The 23,037-nt window shown below is 46.9% G+C and overlaps 1 protein-coding gene across 4 annotated transcripts in view; it reads left to right on the top strand.

The window, feature by feature from the left end:
- Positions 1-23,037, top strand: part of CHD7 (chromodomain helicase DNA binding protein 7) — a 194,147-nt gene continuing 171,110 nt past the window's right edge. For all 4 annotated transcript variants that reach the window (XM_081504339.1, XM_081504337.1, XM_081504338.1 and 1 more), the window contains exon 1: positions 1-347. The gene's annotated coding sequence lies outside the window, so the exon portion shown is untranslated. The remainder of the gene's footprint in view (positions 348-23,037) is intronic.

The raw sequence follows: 23,037 nt of genomic DNA, 5'->3' as shown, positions 1-23,037 counted from the left end.
GCGCAGGCGCTGGCGTGCTGGGGCCGCGGCGGCGGCGGCGGCGGCGGCAGCGGTGGCGGCGGCGGCGGCGGCGCGGGGGTTGAGCCGCGGTAGTGCGGACGCGCTCGTGCTCGGGAACTATCGGATTAAACTTGAATCGAGTGAAATTACACAAAGGAGCGCCGCGGAGGAGACGGCCCGGGGACCTGGAGACCCTGAAACTCGCCAGAGCCCCGTTCGCCCCCGGCCAACTCCGCGCCCGAGGATCCAGCCCCCTGGCCGCGGCCGCCGAGTCAACTCCGGAGCCCGCTCTGCGTTTTGTCCCCCCCTCGGCACCGGGCGGCGGAGGAGCCCGCCCGCCCGCCCCGGTAAGCGCGAGAGTTCGCCGGGCGCCTCCGGGAGGGGCGGCAGCGGCAGGAAATCGCTCCGGGCGGGGGCCGGGGCCGCGCGAGGAGTTGGGAGCGAGGAGTTGGGCGTGTGCGGGGCGAGGGGCGAGGGCGGGCGGGGGCCGGGGTCGGGCGCAGGAGCGCAGCGCCGCCGCCGCGGGGTCCGAACCCGCGCCCCGAGCGCCGCCCGGCGCCCCAACTTTTGCCTGCGTCCGCGGGGCTGGCGGCGGCGGGGGCGCGCGGTCCGGCCGAGGGTCACTTCCTCGCATGTAAATGGCTTTTTGTTGTGCTGCCGGCCGTGGGGGGGGGACGGGGGACAGGAGGGAGCGTGTCTGCGCGCGGGGGAGCGCGAGCGCGTTTCCTCCCGCCGGCGCCGAGCACGAGTTGCCGGCTCCATTCGGAAGAAAAAGGAAGGAGGAAAAGTTGGGCTGCAACTCCAGTGCGAGTGGGCGATGGGCGCGCGGGCGCGGGGCGGCTGAGCGGCGGCGGCTCGGGGACGGCGGCGCCCCCCGCCCCCCGCCCGGGACCGACCACGCCGCGCTCGCCGGGAGCGGCGGCCGCACCGGCGCGAACAAAGTGCGTCCCTCCCGGCGCGGCGGCGGCGCCGGCCCGCGCGGGGACGGCCACCGGGCGAGGTGGGTCGGCGGCGGGGAAAGTGCGCGGGGCGCCGCGTGGGGCGGGGGCGGCGCGAACACGCGGCGCGGGGGGCGTCCCGAGCCTGGCCCGTCCCGGCCGCGGGCGCGGAGTTGCGAGCCCGGAGCCGGGGGGCTCCCGGGGCTCCCCAAGTTCGCGAGGAAGAGAAGAAAGGGAGCGGGGCCGGGGCGGGCGCGGGGCGGCGCGGCGAGGAGGGGACCCCACCTTGCCGAGCTGGCCGGGCCAACGGCGGCAGCGGCGGCGGCGGCTGCATAATAGAGACTTTAAGCCCCCGGAGGCAACTCGGCTCCCCCACCCCTGAGCCTCCCGGGGGTCAGCGCCCGCGGGGGGGGGGTCACTAGGTGGCCCCCGAGGTGGCTCGGGTGCGCTCTGCCCCCGCAGAGATCCGCGGCTCGGAGCGTGAACGGTCGAGGTGGCTGGAGGCCAAGCGGTCAGCGGGGAGAGGAAGGAGGGCGGCGGGGGACGCGTTGTTTGTTTGGTCGGCACCGGGGACGGGGCTCGCCGAGGGTGCAGGGGCGCGGGCACCCGGTGGGCTGCCGTGCGGGGCGGCCGCGTCGGCGCGGGGCGAGCGCCGCCCGGGGGAGGGGGGAGGGCGGCGATCCCGGGCGCGGGGGTGGGGGGGGGTCAGGAGGCTCCAGGGAAGGAGCCGTCGGCCCCGAGCAGCCATCATTACCGAGCCGCCTTTCTCCGGATGGCTGCGCCTCGAGGAGCCCCGCGCCGTGGGAGCGCACCCCGAACTCCCGGCCGGCCGCCCGCTTTGTGAGCGCCCCCGGGGAGCGGCCGGGCGGGGAGTGCCTCTGCTACCCGGCGGCTGGTTTTCCCGGAGGTCACTTTTAGAGACTGTTCACGCCTCGATTTTAAACTAGTTTTTTTTTCCCCCCTCTTCTGAACAGACAATGGACAAAAGAAAAGTGGCAACCCACATGGAGAGTTTCCTTTTGAATTGCTAGAATTAGATACACTATCCAGCTCGCCACTTGCTAAGTATACTTTCTAGTTTCCCATTGTATATTACCTCGCCGTCGATTTAAAGAACTCATCTTGAAATGTGTCCATCCTCTGGGCTTGATTTCTCAGCTGTATTAAATATTTTCATTTATTTCTAAAGGATTCTGTGAAGGCCCTGATTTTTATTTTCAGAAAATTGTAATTCACGCTGTCTTTGCAGTGGGCAGCACCTTTCAAAGAGGTGGAGTGTGTGCTCTCTCTCCCCCCACATCCCCCCAATTCTCTTCCGATAAGGGGAGGGGAGAGTACTCACTAAACATAATAATCAAATAGTTAAAAAAAAAAAAAGCAAAACCAAATAAACCTCTTTATTTCCTCACAGATCTATTCTGACGATGGCAAAAAAGAAAGAAATAAAACATAAAAATCGTTGTGACTGTGATCTTAGCAGCATGGGAACCTGATTTATTCCGTTAAAATTCCATTTATGTAGTAGCAACGTGTGAGTCGTAGGCAATTCTTATTTCAGAGATAACTCGAGCAGTGATTCTCCGAAGTTGAACCCTCCTCCCAGCCCCCGGAGTGCGACATCTGTCGCGGAGTGTTTTTGTCTTGCTGTTGCACAACAGAAGCCCTCCAGTCTTTACCCTAAAATGGCAGCTTTCATTTGACTGGGGCCCATTCATTGACAATGATAATAAAGAGGCTGAAAGCTAGATGCTTGGGGCACGGAGCAGGACTGGGTTTGCCTTTCTAGGTGCTAGTAAGTGGGAGACATTTTATGTCTTCCAGATTTGCTCAGGAAAAGTTTCTTTTTCCTGAAAAATCGGGACTGTGGAAAAAAGTTACAAAGTAAACAGAATTTGGAAGTGGAAAGGGACTTGCAGCAAATTTTAGAAACTTAAGTTTTCTTGTTTCACCAAATGGTGAAATTATGACATCCTCCCTTCCGCCTTGGTAACCAGATCAAGGGAGGTAATGAATTTTTGTGAGGCTTGTAACAGGTGAATTTCATCACCATAACACTCAAGAATTGTTTTCTAGCACTTTAGACTTCATTATTTATAGTCTGCTGATATTTTCTATTTTTTTTCTCCCTCTGCCCAAGTCAGTAAATTGAAGCTTGGTGAGTTCTAGATTTTTCAGGATTCAAATGAGTTTCTTGGTAAGAAAAGAATAATAATAAAGGGACTGGTATATGAATTCTAAACTCTTAACTATATTGGTTTAATCAGTGAAATTATTTTTGAGTCAGTTAAAAAGATTGCTTCCTTTTCTATGTCTTAAGGTGGAAGTCAGGATAGAGAAGTCATTTATAGGTGATGGTGATAGTTAAAAACTCAAACATTATTTTCCTCTTTCGAGGAAAAAATAACACTTTTTCTCCAAGTTGAGAATATATAAGTTGAGTTTAAAATAACAGATCTTGTAACTTGGTTTTAAAACAGTACTTTCATAGATTCTCCTGTACGTGGTCTAGTTGTTAATCACTTTGGCTTACAGGACTATTTCCAAAACTTTTCCACCAGAGTATTGAGTTAAAATGAATACCATGGGGAGTACGTGTATAAAACTGTATCAAAGAAATGTTACAAGTTTTTCTTCATACAGATGCAGTCAATAATGTATTACTTGTAGTATATTTTTTAAGCGATTAGGTCAAAAGAAAAAACGCATTTTCATCTATGAGAAAATATGGTCAGAGTGCTTATGTATACATGCCATGTAACCCGTGAGAGCAATCTCAGTGCCAAGGTTAGAGTAGGCATTTCAGACCTTGATGGAAAGCATTTTATTCCCTGTGCTTAAGAAAGTTGGCTTGTCATACGGTCACATTCATTTGGTTACTTTGGATTCAGCAATCACTGGTGAGTTTTTAGTGTGTAAAAAGACAAATAAGAGGCAATGCTTTCCCTCAGTAGGAGAGAACTCACCAGTTCACCATCTAGTAGGAGAGAGCCTTCTAAAGGTACACGGATATTCACACTTAACTTTTAAGGTCAACTTTGGAGGTAATACTTATTCATCTTTTATTATCCATACATGGCCACCTTATAAGCATCTACTAATAAATAAGGCATCACAAGAATAAAAATGCTTAGTCAGGGCTGAGCAAACGGTGTGGCTTCAAAAAATGACCCTTAAAATTTCAGCTTTGAAATAAAATGATTTAATTCCAGTATTCAGATGGTTTCTAGATGTAAACAAACCAGCATTTGGGTAGATCACATAGCTAAATTCATTGGAGGTAGGAATTCAAATCATCATACATTTGGGGATGATGTTAGGAACATACTGGCCCTATGTGGTTCTTTAATTGTCTTTTTCATTCACAAGGACACATTTGTATATCTTTAAAAGGGTATTCTTTTTATGGCCTTTTAGAAATTGAGAATTTTGTATTATATCTTACCAGGTTTCTCAAACCATTATGGCTTTATCAGTATGAGAGATAAAATTTTCCTTTTTCTCTGGAAAGCTTTATTATTCTTAGTTTTTTTTTTTAAAGAAACTTTGACATTCAAAGATGATAGATGGTGTTAAAATATAAAAGAAATTGGGAATAAATGATCACTTGATTTTTCTACCAAAAAAATGAAGATGTAGTGATTTAATTTGGGTATTATTCAGATTGGGTTGCAATTATGGCAGAAGCCCATAGCTGATCTTGGTGGTAGTTAAGGGTGGGGAAAGTAATTAAAAACACTACTGCCATTCTTTTATATTTAAATTCTATCAGTATATTAAAATTCTTAAATGAAACCACACCTGTGTGATAAAAATAATAAACAGGAAAGCACAATGATATTGTCAAGTAGAAATTCATCTTGTGATCATTAATGAATCTTTGGATATTTAGAGCATAAGGACCTTGGAGAGCTAGTCGAACTTTCTCATTTTACAGATTAAGAAACTGAAGCCCAGAGAGATTAATTAAAGGAGCCGCCTCTGGCTGGCCACCCGGTTACTGCCGGCCAGTCTTGGTCACGGTTGTCTTGCTGGCGCCTAGCTGGGTGCTGCTGCAGGGGGATGCTGGGTTGGTCCTTGCTGTATGACAGAGCTAGTTCTGGAAGGGTCTAGCTCTCTTCCTACTAACATCTGACTCAGAAGCACCTTTTGGCTTAAGAACTCTATAGCCCATGCTACCATAGCTCATAAAGGTGTTCCTAAGTCATCAATATTGTGTTTGCCTCTACTGTGTAATGGTTTGGAGGTTTTTTGGGGGGTCGGGTGAGGGGAGGTATGATTATGCATCTAGAGAAAGGTACAGAAAAATTATTCCAAGATGTGATTACTGTTTTCTCTTAAGAAGCATGTATTCCTTACCATAATTAGATTCCTATACCTTTTAACTCATTTAGGTGACTGCAAACATGATTGTGTTTTTCTTAGTGAAGTATTTTTGGAGGGTTTTGTCTTGTTTTTACTTTGAAAAGTAAAAACTATCTTGTTACAAATGAAAAGAGCGTAGAACAGTAATGAAGAAGGATTACTGGGTAGCAGGAGGCTGACTGGTCCTTTGGCCCATTTGCTTGTGATTACATGGCATTAGAGATGCTTGCTGTCTTCCATGGTCCTTTCGGCCTCTCACCACTGCTGTAGGTGCCAGGCTCGGCTCAAGTGGCCGGTGGCTGGGACTGTGATCGGTTTTCCTGTTTCATCTGTTTTCTTGTTCATCGATTCAAGTATTTATTGGGTACCTGTTACCTACAAGGAAATGGCAACCCACTCCAGTGTTCTTGCCTGGAGAATCCCAGGGACAGGGGAGCCTGGTGGGCTGCCGTCTGTGGGGTCGCACAGAGTCGGACACGACTGAAGCGACTTAGCAGTAGCAGCAGTTACCTACAAAGTGCTGGGCTGTACCTGAGTTAGGAATATAATACACGAGAAGACACAGGAGACCCATGTGAAAAAGAAATAGAACTGCTGCAGTGTCGTAGGTGCTATGTGCTGGATACCGGGAGGAGGGAAGATCACTTGTTACCTCTTAGGAATGGCCTCGGCATTGCCGTCCAAGTGGTGGTAGAAGAAGGGGGCCCACCTGGAGGGTGGCAGCACGTCTGAGGTCTAGGAGAGCGGCCAGTTGAGGCCTACGAGGTAGGCAGAGGCCAGCTTGGGCGGGGCTTATGGGATCTGGAATTTGGGATTTAAAAAAAAGCAACAGAGCCACTGATGAGTGCAAAGCAGTGCTTGACATGAGCAGGCTTGCGTTTTGAAGGCTGAATTGGCGGGTGGGGCAGAGGAGGGAGACTCAGGACGTTCCCCCTAGTGGTGAAGGAGCAGTGACTGGTGAAGGAGTGGACTGGACTGGTGACCGTAGGGAGGGAGAACTGGAGAGGCTGGAGAAATATCTAGGAGGCTCGCCGGACTGGACTTGAAGATAGGTTTGGTCTCGGGGGGAGGAAGGGGTCAGGGAATGTAGGTTTTCTGGTGTGTTCCAGGCGTGGCTGGCTGGCTGGTGATGCTGCTCACTAAGGTGGGGGGCACCTGGTGGAGGCCTGGTCTGAGGAGGAAGCTCATGGGTTCTCATAGTGGGTGACTGAGGTGGCCGATAAGGGACCATGAAACCGCTGTCTCAGCCTTCTTTCCATTGCTAGCGGCATTCTAAAACTTTCCAAAACAGTCTGCTAGCTTCCCCCCAAAGAGGGAGGTATACGGTGAGCCCACCAGGAGACCTGACAGAGAAGGGGAACTTTGTTACTTGCCTCCTATGTGGCATTCTGCTTGTTACCTGTTGAAAAGGACTTTGCTTGCTCATTCAGCGACGAGAACCCTCCAGGAAGCAGGCTTTGCCACATTTTGTTCTTTTGTCTCCATATTCCGGTGGCTGCCTTGTGTTGCTAGTTATGTATTGGGATGAGGTCCTTGGTCTCCCACTAGTAGCTGTTGGGTCTCATAGTTAGCTCTGGTTGAATTTTAGGAGCTGGTTGCAGCCACAAATGGGTGTGGTAGAAATGAATACATTACTTAGATAGTTGTGGAAGGAAGTATCATCCTTGGTCTGAACACTTAACCTGCCCTGGGTGGGCAAGGAAGGAGTATGTATAAACTAGTTTAATGTATCTTAAAAGTCACTTTGCTCAATTATTATAAAAAGTTGTTGTCAGTCACTCAGTCATGTCTAAGTGTTTGTGACCCCATGGACTGCAGCTTGCCAGGCTTCCCTGTTCTTCACCATCTCCCGGAGTTTGCTCGAACTAGCATGATTGGTAGCAAATGAGAAGGCCACTTCCTTCTCCAGGGGATCTTCCCAACCCAGGGATTGAACCTGGGCCTCCTGCATTGCAGGCAGATTCTTTACCATATGAGCCACCAGTAAAGAGGTACTAATTGATAAATCCAGAAATGTTTTGAAGTTTCTGAGAAAAAGTATGAAAACCCTGAACATTTATCTTGAAACAGTTTTTTTTTTTGAGGGAAGTGTTTATATTTTATGTGTGTGCGTGCACCAGTTTATAGAGTAGTGATATTGTTGTTTAGTCTCTAAGTTGTGTCTCTTCTGTGACCCCATGGACTGTAACCCACCAGGCTCCTCTGTCCATGGGATTTACTAGGCAAGAATACTGGAGTGGATTGCCATTCCCTTCTCCAGGGGATCTTCATGACACAGGGATTGAACCCCAGTCTCCTGCAAGTTCGATGTCACCCGTTTATTTTTGTTACATGTCCAGCTTTGGTCTTGGTGTGCAGAGAGGTCCTTCCTGGGCCTCATTGTCTTTGGTTAGGGCTCATTTCGAAGATGCTCTGTCTGACCCCGGTCCTCACAGGCCTTTTGGTACCATTGTAACTCCATCCTAGCTTCACCAGGGCCCGCCCTGCCTCCTTTGGGGTGGGCACGATTGTCCTTTGCAGGTTTTTTAGGGGCTTGCCTTAACTGTAGGGGCTGCTCCATCTGCAGGTTTTGCTGTCTCCTCTAGCAGTCTTTAGGGATTGTTTGGATACCTTTAAACTTTAGGGGCAGTAACGTTCCCATGTGGTGAAACAGTATAGAAATGCTGGGCGTGCTGACTTCAGGTGGACTTGGCCGGTGACCCTACAACAGTTTTTATTTCTAACCCTAGTTCTTCCCCTGATTAGTTTCAAACATTTCAAAAAATCTTTAAAAATACATTGTCTGGCTTGTTCCCATCAACAGTATATGGTTTAAGAAACTTGCCTTTCTAGAGGTGCATACATGACACTGAATGCAGGGTTGTGCTGTGTGGCCTCCAGTGGAAGAATAAAGGGGATGTTATCCCCACCCCCACCCCCCACCCCAGCTTCAGCCGGTCTGTCCTCAGCATGGAGCGGGCAAAGAGCTGCAGCCACTGGCCACAGGGCCTGGGCAGCCACACCAAGCCTTTGTGCAGGGAAAGGCAGGGAGATAACATGTGTGCAGTTCTGACATGTCAGGGACTCTCCCTGGAATCCTCCACTCACACGTCAGAGATCTCTACACCGTATTTGTGGTTCATCTGATAAAAGGGTACATGGTTCCTCAGTAATTAATTTTACCCTTGTTCTTCGGCAAGTGAGAGACTGCTTTAAATGATTAAAGAATCCACTTTGTTCTCTTTTTGTTCTTCTGAAAGAAGCCATAAACACTTCAGAGTCAGTCCTCTTGATATTTAAAACATAATTAGCAAAAGTACATATTATTTGAACACACATAAAAAGAATGATCCTCTCTACCATGATTCTAAGCCAGCAAGTAGCAGGAAGCCTCTTATAGAATTACAGGCCTGCCTTATTTTCCAGGCCAGGTCTGTCCTGGCGCTAGGTGAAGAACAAAATCAATTGGAACACAGGTGTACAGTCAGCGTATGCCTTAGTTGTGATGTATTTTAAAGTATGTGGGTCTAGCAATTACTTTAGTTATGGATAGGACTAATAATGGATTGTAACTGTTAAGCCTGGATCCTCAAGGTGAACTTTTCTCTCTTAAATATGTCTCTCACAGTGTTTTATGTTCTTGTATACTTGACCTTGTTTGTGCTTGGGATTTTGCTTTGGCCAATTGCAGGTGTATTGATCTTGTCAGAAAAATCATGCAGACTCATCTGGAGAATGTAAAAATCTTGATTAAATTAGGAAACTGTCTATTTTCTCTGTTATGTATGTGATCAACTGAAATAGTGCAGAAATAACCCAACAGCATTAAAGATATCATTAATCACCATAACAACTAACTAGCAGTTGATTTTTGAGAATTTCCAATCATGTAGGGCTTCCCGGGTGGTGCAGTGGTAAAGAATCCTCCTGCCAATGCAGGAGACATGAGTTCGATTCCTGGGTCAAGAAGATCCACTGAAAGAGCAAGTGGCAACCCACTGTAGTATTTTTGCCTGGGAAATCCCATACACAGAGGATCCTGGCGGGCTACAGTCTGTGGGGTCACAGAGTTGGACGCAACTAAACATGCATGTGCGTGCATGCACACACACACAGTCAGATAAGCATTTGCTAAGCGTTTTGCTTACTCATCAGAACAACTCTAGGACAGGGGTCCCTAACCCCTCTGGTCCTTGGCTTGTTAGGAGCTGGGCCACATAGCAGGAAGTGAGTAATGGGCCAGCCGGCAAAGCTTCATATGTTGCTCCCCATCACCCGCATTACTGCTGAGCCATCACCCCCACTCTCCGCCCAAGATCTGTGGAAAAACTATCCTCTGCGGAACCAGTTCCTGGTGCCAAAAAGGCTGGGGACCACTGCTCTAGGAAGTAGAATGTTTACTACCTCCGTTTTACAGATTCAGACACTTGGACTGAGGGGTTAAATTGCCCAGGACCACACATAACTCTAGTGCATGCTGGAGGAGGATTTTTTTTTAATAATATTTATTTTTATTTATTTGGCCATGCTGGGTCTTTGTTGCGGTACACGGATCTTTGAGCCTTATTGCTGTACTCGAGGTCTTTAGTTACAGCTTGCGAACTCTCAGTTGTGACATGTGGGATCTAGTTCCGTGACCAGGGGTCAAACCCAGGATTCCTATTTTGGAAGCATGGAGACTTAGCCACTAGACCTCCAAGGTGATCCATCACCAGGCTCGTACCACTGCTGCCTTAATAGATAAAAGTGCATTAGAAATGCCAGCAACACCCTGTAATCCTTTGTCTCCTGTCAGCTCAGGCTTTTCTGGTCACACTTGCTCTTTTTGTGCCTGCTGTACTTGGGGCGGAGGGGCGTAGATTAATATCTCGGGATGTCTTGACGCCCAAGACGACCAGGTTCCATGCCTTTCAGCATCATACCCTTCCTGTCCCGTGAAGACACTGAGAACAGTTGTTCTCCAGCAAGTTTTATTCTTTGGTGGCCGAGGACTTGAGTTGTGCCATCAGGTGGATCAGCTTAATGAATCATGAAATACTCTCCACCAGCCAGGGTTAGGGTGGAAGATGGCATGAAATGCGTCTGCTTCAGGCACTCAGTATAGCTTTTGGCATATTTATTGCGGAGTTACTAGTAGCATTAGCTGACTCTTGGTCAGTGAATTTATCAAACTATGTGCCTTGGTTTTCTTTTTCACTTAAAAAGTCCCCATAATCCTAAATCATGAGAGGCCCACCGTGGAGTCCAACTGCATGGTTTGTTTCAGGAGTCGACATCAGACTTCACAGGTGTGTGTCTGTGTCCAGGTACAGAACTAGTTGTTGTTCCTGTACACAGAGGGGACTTGGATATCCCAGGTGCTAACGATGTCACCTTTGAGGGAGCAGTCCCTTCCTGGCCCTGAGGATTCCTTCTGCTGGCTGAACCTTGGCTGTCTCGCCAGAGAACCCATCATTTCTTCTTTTCCCCAAACCTGCAGTTCTCCAAAGACAGTGGGGATGTCACCAGCGGTGGGCATATTCCATCGGCTCTGGCGTGGATGAACCTCCCAGTATAGACCAGAGAGGCACAGGGTGTTCTCAGAATCTGTAACTCTAGACCCTTGAGTCTCTGAATGTTGGAGTTAGCCCTCCCTGCCCCACATTCCATCTCTTGCTTAAGAAGGAGACAAGAAAGGATCTAAACTGAGAGTAGATTGGGGGTGGGATCTAGGACAGGAGTAGCCGCTGTTAACAGAAAATGAGAAGGTTCCTTGCCTCTGGAAACGTGAGGCTCTGGGGGCGGCTTCCTTGGTATCCCACTGCTGTCAGGACTGGCACGATGGTGGGCGAGGTGGTGCATTGACAGGTTTCATTTTACTTTATTCCATTTTATTTTCCCTTAAAAGTGACTCTTAAGGGAAAATGAAATGGGGCAGAGTGGAAAGAGTTGATAGACATGGGCCTGTGGAAGTTTCCCATATTCTTTGGTCCTTACTGCAGGGTTGAAAACTTGTAGAAGCTTCTTGAGTCACATGGACTTTTAAGAGCTTGACCTCCATAGCTACCATGTATGGAGTGTGGGCTTCATGTGAGTTTGCATTTTGCTAATAACCTGTGTACTTACGTGAACTGTTGTCCCCGATGACAGAAGTAGGATTAATCAGAACGGTGAGGTGGGAATAGTAATTGCCATTTTGTAGGTGACGAAATGGAGATTTAGAGATTGTTTAATACATGATGCAGTTGGGACTCAAATCAGGACAGGTTTGTTTAAGAATCCGTGGTGTAAACCTCTCTGCAGAAAGTGCTTGGGGTGGGTGGTCACATTGGAATGACCTCAGCCTCAGAAGGGCGGGACCAGCGTCTATCAAGACGTGCACACCTGTGCTTTTGAGGCCCAGCTCCCCGAGCCACACTAAGAGGCCCAGAGCTGTCCATGAATGGCTTATAGTCAGGGGGGCGTCTTTTCCTCCTCACAAGTCATATCTTATCAATTGCGAACACTTTCCACCTAAAAGACACTCACGTATTGTGAGACTCACTTGTGTTCCACCCTGTTTTTGTTTATCAGTCCAAGACGTGACCAACCACAGAGTATTCAGCTTGCTACAGAACTGGCTGTTTCTTTCCAGTGTTTATCCAAGATGTATTCATTCACATGGACTTCCCAGGTGGCGCAGTGGTAGAGAACCCACTTGCCAACGCAGGAGATTCTAGAGATACAAGTTCTATCCCTGTGTTGGGAAGATCTCCCAGAAGAGGAAATGGCAACTCACTCCAGTATTCTTGCCTGAGAAACTTCATGGACAGAGGAGCCTGGTGGTCCACGTGGTCCATCTGGTCACAAAGAGACACGCATGTGTGCATGCATGCTAAGTTGCTTCAGTCATTTCTGATTCTTTGCCACCCTGTAGACTGTAGCCCACCAGGCTCCTCTGTCCATGGGATTCTCCAGGCAAGGATAGTGAAGTGGGTTGCCATGCCCTCGTCTAGGGGATCTTTCTGACCCAGGGATTGAACCCTCATCTCTTATGTCTCCTGCATTGGCAGGCGGGTTTTTTACCACGAACCTCCTGTTAAAACTTGGAAGTTTTGCTATTTTTGGTGCACTTAAAATTCAGTTTTTGGGGTTTTTCTTTTTTTTTTTTATTGTGTTTTCTTTCATAGAGCTAGGTTTATCACCAGAATTAGCATTCTAAGGTTTCCATTTCCCCCCTCATTAGAAAACAAACAAATAAAATCCAGGTTGGTGCTGGAAGCAAATTTCAAGCTCATAAGGAACTTTGTGGCTACTGTGGGCCGGTGAGAGCCATTCTGTTTAGCTGCCAAGGTCTGGCAGGAAAGGAGAACTGTCTCATGTCCATCAGATGCTTAGTAGGGATGTACCGCTGTGTCGCAGTCAGGTAATTTCCCACGTGGTTCACCCTGTGAGTGGTGACACAGATGTGCCTGGATTGCTAGCAGGCAGGCATTGTCACCATAGACTAGCTGAGAAACCCAGTGTTTGTCTCCGTGTGAACGGAAGGAGATGTACTGCCTGAAGATCCGCACAGAAGCCCGGCTTTTGCTGATGGCCTGGTGACATCAGGGACCGATGGTCAGTCTCTGACTATATATAGCTCAGGCTTTTCAGAACTTGAAGAAATGCCCACATCACCGGTGTTATCCTTTACGGATCACTACCACCATAATAATAACATTAAGAAGAATAATATCCTCACTGGGCAAACTTGAAAATGACTCGACTACCTGTGCCTTCTCTAAACAAGACGGATTGAGCCAGCTGTTGAATTTGGAACGTAATCTGATTTGTGTCACCTACAAGCTCCAGGCTAGGGGTGAGAAAATGGGTCGATTTATTCAAAACATTATAGCATTCACTCATATCCCTATGAGATTTTCGTGTGTGTCTCTTAACTCTTCCAATATTCTGTTGTGTGAAAGGAAGCCCCGCTTTTCCTTTCCTTACCATTTTGAGACAGCTGCATAGAAGACTCAGGTCCCTCATTCCCAGGCAGAAAAGCTAACAAAGTACGTGGTGGATTTGGGGGAGGAGGGAGCAGCAGCATGCTGCTCCGTCTTGCACCTTCTCAGCAACATCCTCCCCTCCCTTCTACCTGCCAGGATTCACAGGGACAAGGTGGTTTTGCAGAAATAATACATCCATTGGTCTTTAAGGAAGAGGAGATGATGAGCGGGACTGAGGTCAATTTTTCATCTGTTTTCTCCAAGTGACCTGTAGTATGGGTCTGTTCACGTGACCTTGAGGCTCTTATATAATTATTTCAGAAGTTCATGTGGTAAAAAGTGATGGGCACAGTAGATATTTATTGGGCCTTAGAATGAACACAGTCACCTGGTGGTATGTGCGTGATTAGTTACTTAGTCGTGTCTGACTCTTTGTGACCCACGGACTGTAGCCTGCCAGGCTCCTCTGTCCATGGAATTTTCCAGGCAAGAATACTGAAGTGGGTTGCCATTTACTTCTCCAGCGGATCTTCCCCACCCAGGGATCTTCCCCACCATTTCCTGTGTTGGCAGGCGGACCCTTTACCACTGAGCCACCTGGAAAGCCCCACAGCCACCTGTGCTGCTTGTTAAAGATGCAGATTCTGGGAGCCTAGTGATTAGCACTCGTCACTTTCACTGCCAGGTCTCAGGTTCGATCCCTGGTCAGGAAATTAAGATCCCACAAGCTTTGTGGCGTGTTACAACATCAACAATAACAACAGCAAAATGCAGATTCTCAGCCCTCAGTTCAGTTCAGTTCAGTCACTCAGTCGTGTCCGACTCTTTGTGACCCCATGAATCGCAGCACGCCAGGCATCTCTGTCCATCACCAACTCCCAGAGTCTACCCAAACCTATGTCCATCGAGTCGGTGATGCCATCCAACCATCTCATCCTCTGTCGCCCCTTCTCCTCCTGCCCCCAATCCTACCCAGCATTAGGGTCTTTTCCAATGAGTCAACCCTTCGCATGAGGTGGCCAAAGTATTGGAGTTTCAGCTTCAACATCAGACCTTCCAATGAACACCCAGGATTGATCTCTTTTAGGATGGATTGATTGGATCTCCTTGCAGTCCAAGGGACTCTCAAGAGTCTTCTCCAACACCACAGTTCAAAAGCATCAATTCTTCAGCGCTCAGCTTTCTTCACCGTCCAACTCTCACAACCATACATGACCACTGGAAAAACCATAGCCTTGACTAGACGTACTTTTATTGGCAAAGTAATGTCTCTGCTTTTAAATATGCTATCTAGGTTGGTCATAACCTTCCTTCCAAGGAGTAAGCGTCTTTTAATTTCATGGCTGCAATCACCATCAGCAGTGATTTTGGAGCCCAAAAAAATAAAGTTTGACACTGTTTCCACTGTTTCCCCATCTATTTCCCATGAAGTGATGGGACCAGATGCCATGATCATAGTTTTCTGAACGTTGAGCTTTAAGCCAACTTTTTCACTCTCCTCTTTCATCTTCATCAAGAGGCTCTTTAGTTCTTCTTCACTTTCTGCCATAAGGGTGGTATCATCCGCATATCTGAGGTTATCAATATTTCTCCCGGCAATCTTGATTCCAGCTTGTGTTTCTTCCAGCCCAGCGTTTCTCATGATGTACTCTGCATAGAAGTTAAATAAGCAGGGTGACAATATACAGCCTTGACGTATTCCTTTTCCTATTTGGAACCAGTCTGTTGTTCCATGTCCAGTTCTAACTGTTGCTTCCTGACTTGCATACAGGTTTCTCAAGAGACAGGTCAGATGGTCTGGTATTCCCATCTCTTTCAGAATTTTCCACAGTTTGTTGTGATCCACACAGTCAAAGGCTTTGGCATAGTCAATAAAGCAGAAATAGATGTTTTTCTGGAACTCTCTTGCTTTTTCGATGATCCAGCGGATACTGGCAATTTGATCTCTGGTTCCTCTGCCTTTTCTAAAACCAGTTTGAACATCTGGAAGTTCACGGTTCACGTATTGCTGAAGCCTGGCTTGGAGAATTTTGAGCATTACTTTACTAGCATGTGAGATGAGTGCAATTGTGCAGTAGTTTGAGCATTCTTTGGCATTGCCTTTCTTTGGGATTGGAACGAAAACTGACCTTTTCCAGTCCTGTGGCCACTGCTGAGTTTTCCAAATTTGCTGGCATATCGAGTGCAGCACTTTCACAGCATCACCTTTGCGGACTTGAAATAGCTCAACTAGAATTCCATCACCTCCACTAGCTTTCTTCGTAGTGATGCTTTCTAAGGCCCACCTGACTTCACATTCCAGGATGTCTGGCTCTACTACATTGGTTTTATTCCTGGATTAAAATCTCCGTGGGCCATCTAGAATCTGAATTTTTATCTCGGTGCTTTTGATATACTCTAAAAGGCCTCACGTTTAGACCAGTATGTTAGTTATACAGTGAACGTACCATGGAAATACAGAACAGTTCAGAAAAATGGTAGCATATATTTGTACAGTATTTTTTGGAGCTTTGCAGGTAATGTTACCCTGTTACATGTAAGTGAGTGAAATGTAGCTGCTATGTGGCATACCAGCTATATAAAGGGCAAAGATGGACACATGGCTGAGCTTGGGAGCATAGTCTACCTTAAAGTGGTAAAAGGGATGGAGAACAACATGTGTTGTGTTTACTCATTAAATTGTATTTTCATTTCTGCCACAGAATGATTAAAAACTTGTTTTATGTGTAGTTCTAGCTTACATGGTGTGATTAGTGAGTGGATTTAGGGGACTTCAGCAGCGGTCCAGTGGTTGTGACTCTGCCCTTCCAATGCAGAGGGGGGTGGGTTCGATCCCTGGCTGGGGAACTAAGATCCCGCATGTTGCGTGGCCAAAAAAACATTAAATTAAAAAATTATTAAAAAAAAAAAAGTGAGTGGATTATTACTATTTGGGGGCAGCCCATTCCAAGGCGGTGTTATTTCCAAGGGCAGCTCAGACGTGAACGGCGAGAGTCAGGTGGCAATTCACCCAGTGGCTGGACTCGGCAGCGTCCATCTCCGTGGGACCCAGGTGCTCCCACGGGAGGTGATGGGAAGCGGCTCCAGGCTCTGTTCTCAGCCGTCCTCCTCCCTTCCTTTCCGATTTCTTCCTCATTGCCTGCCCCATCCTCTTGCCCCACTGTCTCCCGGGACCTACGCTGGTAGGCTCCGTCACGGTCCTGGGCTGCCTCCGGCTCCTCGCTCCGCCTGCTGCTCCCTAGACGCAGCCAGTGTCCTTCTGAAAGCGCCCATCTTGGCTCTTCTAGGGCCCAGCTCAGACCCACAGCTCCAGATCCTGTTTCCAGGTGATTAGCTCCTAAAACTTTATTTTTATTCCCAGTATCTCCCCCAAGCATCTGTTCTTCATCTTCCCTACCTGTCTGAACCTGAAGTCTTCCCAACACCACCTCCTTCCTGCATGAAGCCCTGGCCTCTCAGCCCCACTTTGTGCTCTGTGCCACCCCATATCCCAGCCTCCTCTCAACCTCTGCAGGCTCCTCCGAGTTCAGGGGGCTCCCCACCCTTGGGTCCTGGCGTCCTGGCTTCTTTGACCACACTGCATCCTCACGACACTTGCCTGCCCGTTAGCACACAGCGCCAGGCCTGCTGAGCCCTGGCTGTCCTTGGCCCTGTCGTCTGCACTGGAGGAGACTGCCGCCTGCCCTCTGCTCCCAGCGTTCTCCTTCATTCATTCCCGGGGCAGCCAGCGCCCTGGCTGCGGGTCTGGAAGCTCCCAGGCTCCCGCAGAGGAGTCCTGCTCAACACCTTCGAGTGCAGTGGGGCTGATGGGTTTAAAGATGAGACTGTTGTGTGGGGGGGTGGTGAGGTTTCCCTGTGCCTGTCTCCCCCACCCCCCGCCATGCCCTCCCTAGTGACAACTGGTTCCAGCTGTACCTGGCTGTCCCCCAGCAGGTTCAGAACGTGAGTGGGAAGAGGAGGTGAGAATTCCTCCTCAGACCCTATTCCCATGTCCCTGGTGTCCAGTCAGGAGGCCTTTTCCCTGGTTGCTGTGTTCTGATTAGTTACTTAAGACGCCCTTTGGTCTGTCTCATGATCTTCAGGTTAGCTCAGGAATGTCTGTAAGATATAATCATGTGTTGAGGGAAAACTATTAAGCTGGCAACTGAAATCCTTCTGGGGGGAGTCAGTTATGCTTGAGCATGGCCTGAGGGACTGAGGGCTTTCAGAAATAGGCCTCCAAGTTCATGACAGAGTGAGCTTTCCACACACAGGCCTTCCCCAAGTCGGTTATAGGAAGGACTTCAATGAATGCAAAGACATGGCCAGAAAGAGCAGGGAATATTCAGCGGTGTTTCCAGTTTTCCACCTCTATAGGGTAAATGGTGATTTCTGTGTGAGGTTGACTGTGAAGTCTTCTTGGGTTTTGGAAACGTGGATGTGTCTGGTAAAAGCTGTTGTTTTATCAACACCTTCAAAAGATCAGTAAGAATTACAAGCACACAAATCTTAAGAATATTCTTGCTGACTTTTGGGTATGAAACTGATGTCTGCGAAGTGGTGCTCATGGAAAATTGTAACTGTGCCGAGTTCTGCAGGAGATCTAAAAATGCCGACCATGGCTCGGAGATGCCAGGTTGCACACAAGTGACATGCAGCGGATCAGCACTGTGTGTAGTCAGGCGCTGAAGAGGTGTGATGCTCTCAGTGGAGGGCTGGTAGTGGAGGAGGACATCAGCAGATGTGACCCGTGCTGCCTTGTGATAGGCTGGGAGGACTGAGAAATGACAGGAGCAGAATCACAGAGATACAGCGAGGCCAGGCCCGCAGAGCAAGCTGCAGGGCTGGGCAGGGATTTCACCCCAGGGAGAGGGGCACCCTGCCGCACACCCGCCCTCCTCCCGAGCTCGAGGAGGGTCAGAGGTGGCCGGGAGGAGAGGGCAGGGGATGGACAGAGGGTGGGCTGTGTAAAATTGGTGAAATTGAAATTGTGAAATTGGTGAGATGCATTTGCACTCACTGAGTGATGGAAATAGCGTGGTTAGTTTGGCAACGTGTGAGGGATGGTGGTTGAAGAGGGACTGAAGGTGAAAAGTCAGCAGTAGAGCTCCACCAGGGCAGGGGGATTGAAGAGGTGGGGTTGGGGGGGGTGAAACCTGGTGGGAGATGAGAGGACCGGTCCTGCCAGGGGCCAGTGCCCACCTGAGAATGGCTTGGAAGCCTCTTTTCAGGAGAACCAAGGTTTGATGTTTTGAACTTAGATTAGATCCAAAAATAGGAAACATTTGAGGAGGGTGAGATGTATGAAAAGATAAAAAGATCACTTTAGAAAGCTTCCAAAAATAAAGCTACATCGCTCATGAAGTTGTGCAACCAGCAAGCCAAAAAAATATCAAAATACTAACCCCCTCCCCTGGCTTTTTTAATTAAAGTCAGTGTCTTATGAGAATGATTTTGGAACTGTTTTCACATGTAGTTTGACTTTATTTCTTTAAATGTCCTTACAACTTGGGCACAGCATAATGTGAATGAGTTCTGTAGGATTGTTCATATTGCTCTTTCAGAATTGAAATGGCATGTTGACAGTTAGGGAATTTGTAAAAGACTACACAGTTATTACACATGGATGTTGATCTGTTCACGGGGGTCACACGTTCTTCTGAGTGTGTGTTCTGACATTTGGAAGACCTGCCTCGCCATGTACTTCACCTGCTCTGATGGGTGCGTGTGGATCTATTAAAAAGACACATCAGCAAATACCGTAGAGAAACAGCTCTGGCCCATAGAAAAGCAGTAAAGGATATAGCAGATAATTCATACAAAATTTAATTGCCAAAAACATGAAAAATTTCCCAGTTATGGAGTAATAAAAATGCAAATTAAAATGAGATAACTTTCCCTCCTTATCAAATTAGCAAGGATTTAAAAAACATTCTTGATATTGACAGAATGTGATGAGTGAGACTTGCAGGCTCACCGCTGTCTGGGATTCAGTGAATACAAACATTTTGGAAAGTAGCTGGAGATTCCATGTTTCCAGACCTTCATGAACAGCCATGCCAGTCATATCAGTCGTCCATCTGAAGGAAAGATCTGTAATCCAATCAGCTATGATAAGAGGTCACAGCATTTTGTTCTGACAGTGAGAAGTTGGCAATGGTTAGATTTGTACTGTGTTCATAAGCTTAAGTGTGATGCAGGTGTTACAGATCGTGTTTTTGAAAACCATAAAGCCTCAAAGAGTAGAGCACAAAATAATATATTAAGTCTGGCTCCAACTTGATGCAAATTATTACCACAAGCCTAGGAAAAAAAAAACTAGGGAAAATACATCAGTTTTAAAAAATGAGTAGTTTCAGGGATTGACAGTTTCACTTAGATTGCAGAGTTACACATGTCAGGTTTGAATCCTTGCCTGGCCATTTACTGGCTGTATGAACTTGGATAGGTGACTTCGTAGCTCTTTGACCACAGGCAAGTTTTAAGTTTATCTGAGACTCAGTTCCTTCAGCTGAGGCTGGGAGGGATGGTGGCAGTGCTCAGCTCCTAGGCCTGTTGTTTCATGCAGTGATGTCTGAACTACCTCACACGGTGCTTACTGCATTGTTTGCTCTCCACGAATGTTGATCGAGGGTTGTATTTCTTTTCATTTGTATTTAAAATTTTATTTTAAATATATTTTGATTCATCTTTACATTCAAATTTACATTCTTAAATATTTTCTAAATTTTATACTGAAAGGCATTTTGCATAATCAAGAAAAACAACCATCACCATCCCGAGAAGCATCTCTTATTCCTGAGGTGGAACAAGGAAGCCTGATGGTTTTCAGTGTTTTCTGGTATAGAGGAGAAAATCTTTATAAAGTAATTTCAACTACTTATTTTTCTGAAATGATTACCCCCAAATTTGCCTCTTCTGTTTGTTTTCTAGGTCACTGAGTAGTATTTGGATTATTTTTTTCTATCTCAAAGAAATTTTGTTCTGTAGTAAGTTGAATTTAAGAGACCCTTGCCCTTTTTTTTTTTAAGTTTTCAGAAATCCAGGAAAACAAGAATCTTTGAAAAAACTCCTGTAGATGAGATCTGAATTTGGTTAGTATTTACTGTACCGTTAGCATTCAGATTACAGTGCTAGCTTCTGTACATCTCACCTAATTGTTTAAATATGTGAGCATGATTTTGATATTGGTGAGGTGGAGGAGAAACCAACCTCCTGAAAGTGTTTGAGCTTGAGTTAAAAGGCTTGCTGTGTCTTGGAGTGAGTGGATGTGTGCAGGTGGGAAGTCTTAAGCATCTGGAACCCTTCTACCTTGGAACTGTGTCTTTCTCACAAAAGAAGCATATTGAGGTTGCATGCAACTAGGAGAAGCTTTCAGACTCTATTTTCTTTGAAAGAGGAGAACAGCTTTGCACTTATAATAAAATAGCTTCAAAGCTTTCGTCTCCTTGAAGTTATGTTACCTTTCATTTATCTCAAACATTCTTTATTATATCTTCTATGGCAAACAGAGGAGAATAAGAAAAGGAAAAACAGATTTTTAACACTGTCTCCTAACTGAATTATGAATAAACAGGTTGACGGTAAAGCTTAAACGATAGAATCCAAAATACATACAACTACATTGTATTATTGTGTTGCATCATACTAAGATGGTACCAGTTGTAAGACAGGTCCTATTTCTGACCTATGGGAATGTGAAATAGAAATAGGAGTTAGAATCAGTGAAATATAGTAATGAGTGAAAAATGAGAATACCTCCACTTTGCAGTCACTCGTATTTTTCAATTTTGTTTACTGAACAAAAAGGAAAGTCACCTGAATGCATCAGGAGTGGGAACTTAAGCCTCTAATCTTTAGCAGAAAGATTTCACAGTCGCCTGTCACTTTAATTACACCTGGTGCCATCCCTTGCACACCTTGCTGTGCTCGTTGTGAACGTCACGTACGGCGCAGCCTAGATGGGCTCATGAATCAGGCATTTCAACATGAACCTGCTTGGCTACCGGACCTAATGTAAGCAGACAGTGGGCCACTTTTTATAGCGTTAATCTGCCAGACTGCTGTCAACACATTGGGTACCATAAAACAGAGTCACCAAGGCTATTCCACAAGGGTGATGCCAAAATCTATTAAAACTCCCAGTAAAACAAGAAACGTGCTGCTTAACCACTAAAAGCCTGACTTGACAAACAATCAAGTATTTGGGTATAGATTCCGAGTTTAGTGCTGGGTTAGTGCCCACGCGCTGCAAATGCAGACTGAGTAGATTTTGCTTATGAGTTTAAAAATCTAATTATTCAGTGATACAAAGCAAGGAAAGGCCCTCTTTCTTTCTTCTTTTTTTGTATCTAGGATAATTTGAGAGGATTTTGCATCAGGTAGTGTGAAGCTAGAATGAAAAGAATGAATACAGACCCCAAAGGGGACCCAGTATGACAAAGTCAAAGATTCATTCTCCACCAGCCATAAGAAACAAAAATCTCCAATGAAATTATCACAATTCTTTAAATGCCTAATTGGAGGTCAAATAAGCAGCATGGTGGAAAGGTCCAAGCTCTGGAGTCAGACAGCCTGGGTTTAACTACCTTTGGAACCTTGGGCAAGTTGCTTAACCCCCAGCCTCAGTTTCCTCATTGATGAGATGGGTTAGAATAGCACCTGCTTCAGTACCAGCCACTGATTAAGACCAGCAGTTATTTACACTGTCATGGCTTGCTTTGCTTCTTAGGAAAAAGAATGTGAAAGTGAGAGGTGTAAAGATTTAAGAGCCTCGGCGTCTATTAGTATGACTGTAGAGGTTTCAGATGAAGGTGAGAGATAACGCCCTTCTGGGTGCTGCAGTGAGCAGTAGACAATTTGAGAGCAGTTAGTTATGAAGGAAACACTGAGAGTGCGATTGTGGCGACTACCTGTAGAGCATTTTCTTCTGATACCTCGGTCGGGGTTTTCTGGATTTCCCCTGTGTCTTGTGGTTGAATAAGGAGTGGTTTTAACAAGGCAGTGTGGACTTGGGTTATAACGAAGGGGGCAAGAGGACAGGGCTCTCTCTGTCTTACACCATAGATTCTTCTCTCTTGAGTGATACGAACAATTACTTTAATGTCACCAAAGAATGATGACCAAGAAGAACTGAGATGATTTCAAAATTGCCAAATGTTGATATTTTAACTGGTTTGTTGCTGGTCACCCAGAGGGAGTCAGGGATGTGTGATAGGTCTGTTTTATTTACACGTTACCTTTAAAAAAAAACACAAAAAAGTAGGATAACCTGTTCAGCTGCAGCCAGCCTTGCGTCTCCCTCCTGGCTATGAAATATGTCCCAGCTTCCCTGCTTCCTTCCTGAGAGTCCTCTCTCTACTGTTGGATGGGGTGGGGGTGGGGGCCTAGAAAACCAGAGTAGGAACTAGGGCAGGACTGTAAGGCACCATCATCTTCTGGGGTCGTCCTTCACTTTCTGCTCTTAGTGCTTCATGTGTTAGTTGAACTGGGTTCTCCGCCCCCCTCCCCTTGTTTATTGTTGTTATTGTTTCACAGCCAGAGCTTGTTATTGTTTCACAGGCCAGGTTTTGATCCCTGGTCAGGGAACTAGATCCCACATACTGTAACTATGTCATTAGGTGTAAAACTAAAGACTGAATCGATATTTGGTGGAATTATTTTATTATAATTGTATTTATTTATTTTCTATGCTGGGTCTTCATTGCTGCAGGCTTTTCTCTAGTTGTGGTGAGCGGGGACTCCTCTCTAGTTGGGGTGCATGGGCTTCTCATTGCAGTGGTTTCTCTTGTGGAGCACAGGCGCTCGGGTGTGCGGATTCTAATTGTAGC

Source organism: Giraffa tippelskirchi, chromosome 6 (assembly GCF_054371585.1).
Source record: "Giraffa tippelskirchi isolate mGirTip1 chromosome 6, T2T-mGirTip1v1.2.pri, whole genome shotgun sequence".
Lineage (NCBI taxonomy): Eukaryota > Metazoa > Chordata > Mammalia > Artiodactyla > Giraffidae > Giraffa > Giraffa tippelskirchi.
Note: the sequence above shows the minus strand (reverse complement) of the source record. Positions and strands in the feature narration are given on the sequence as shown.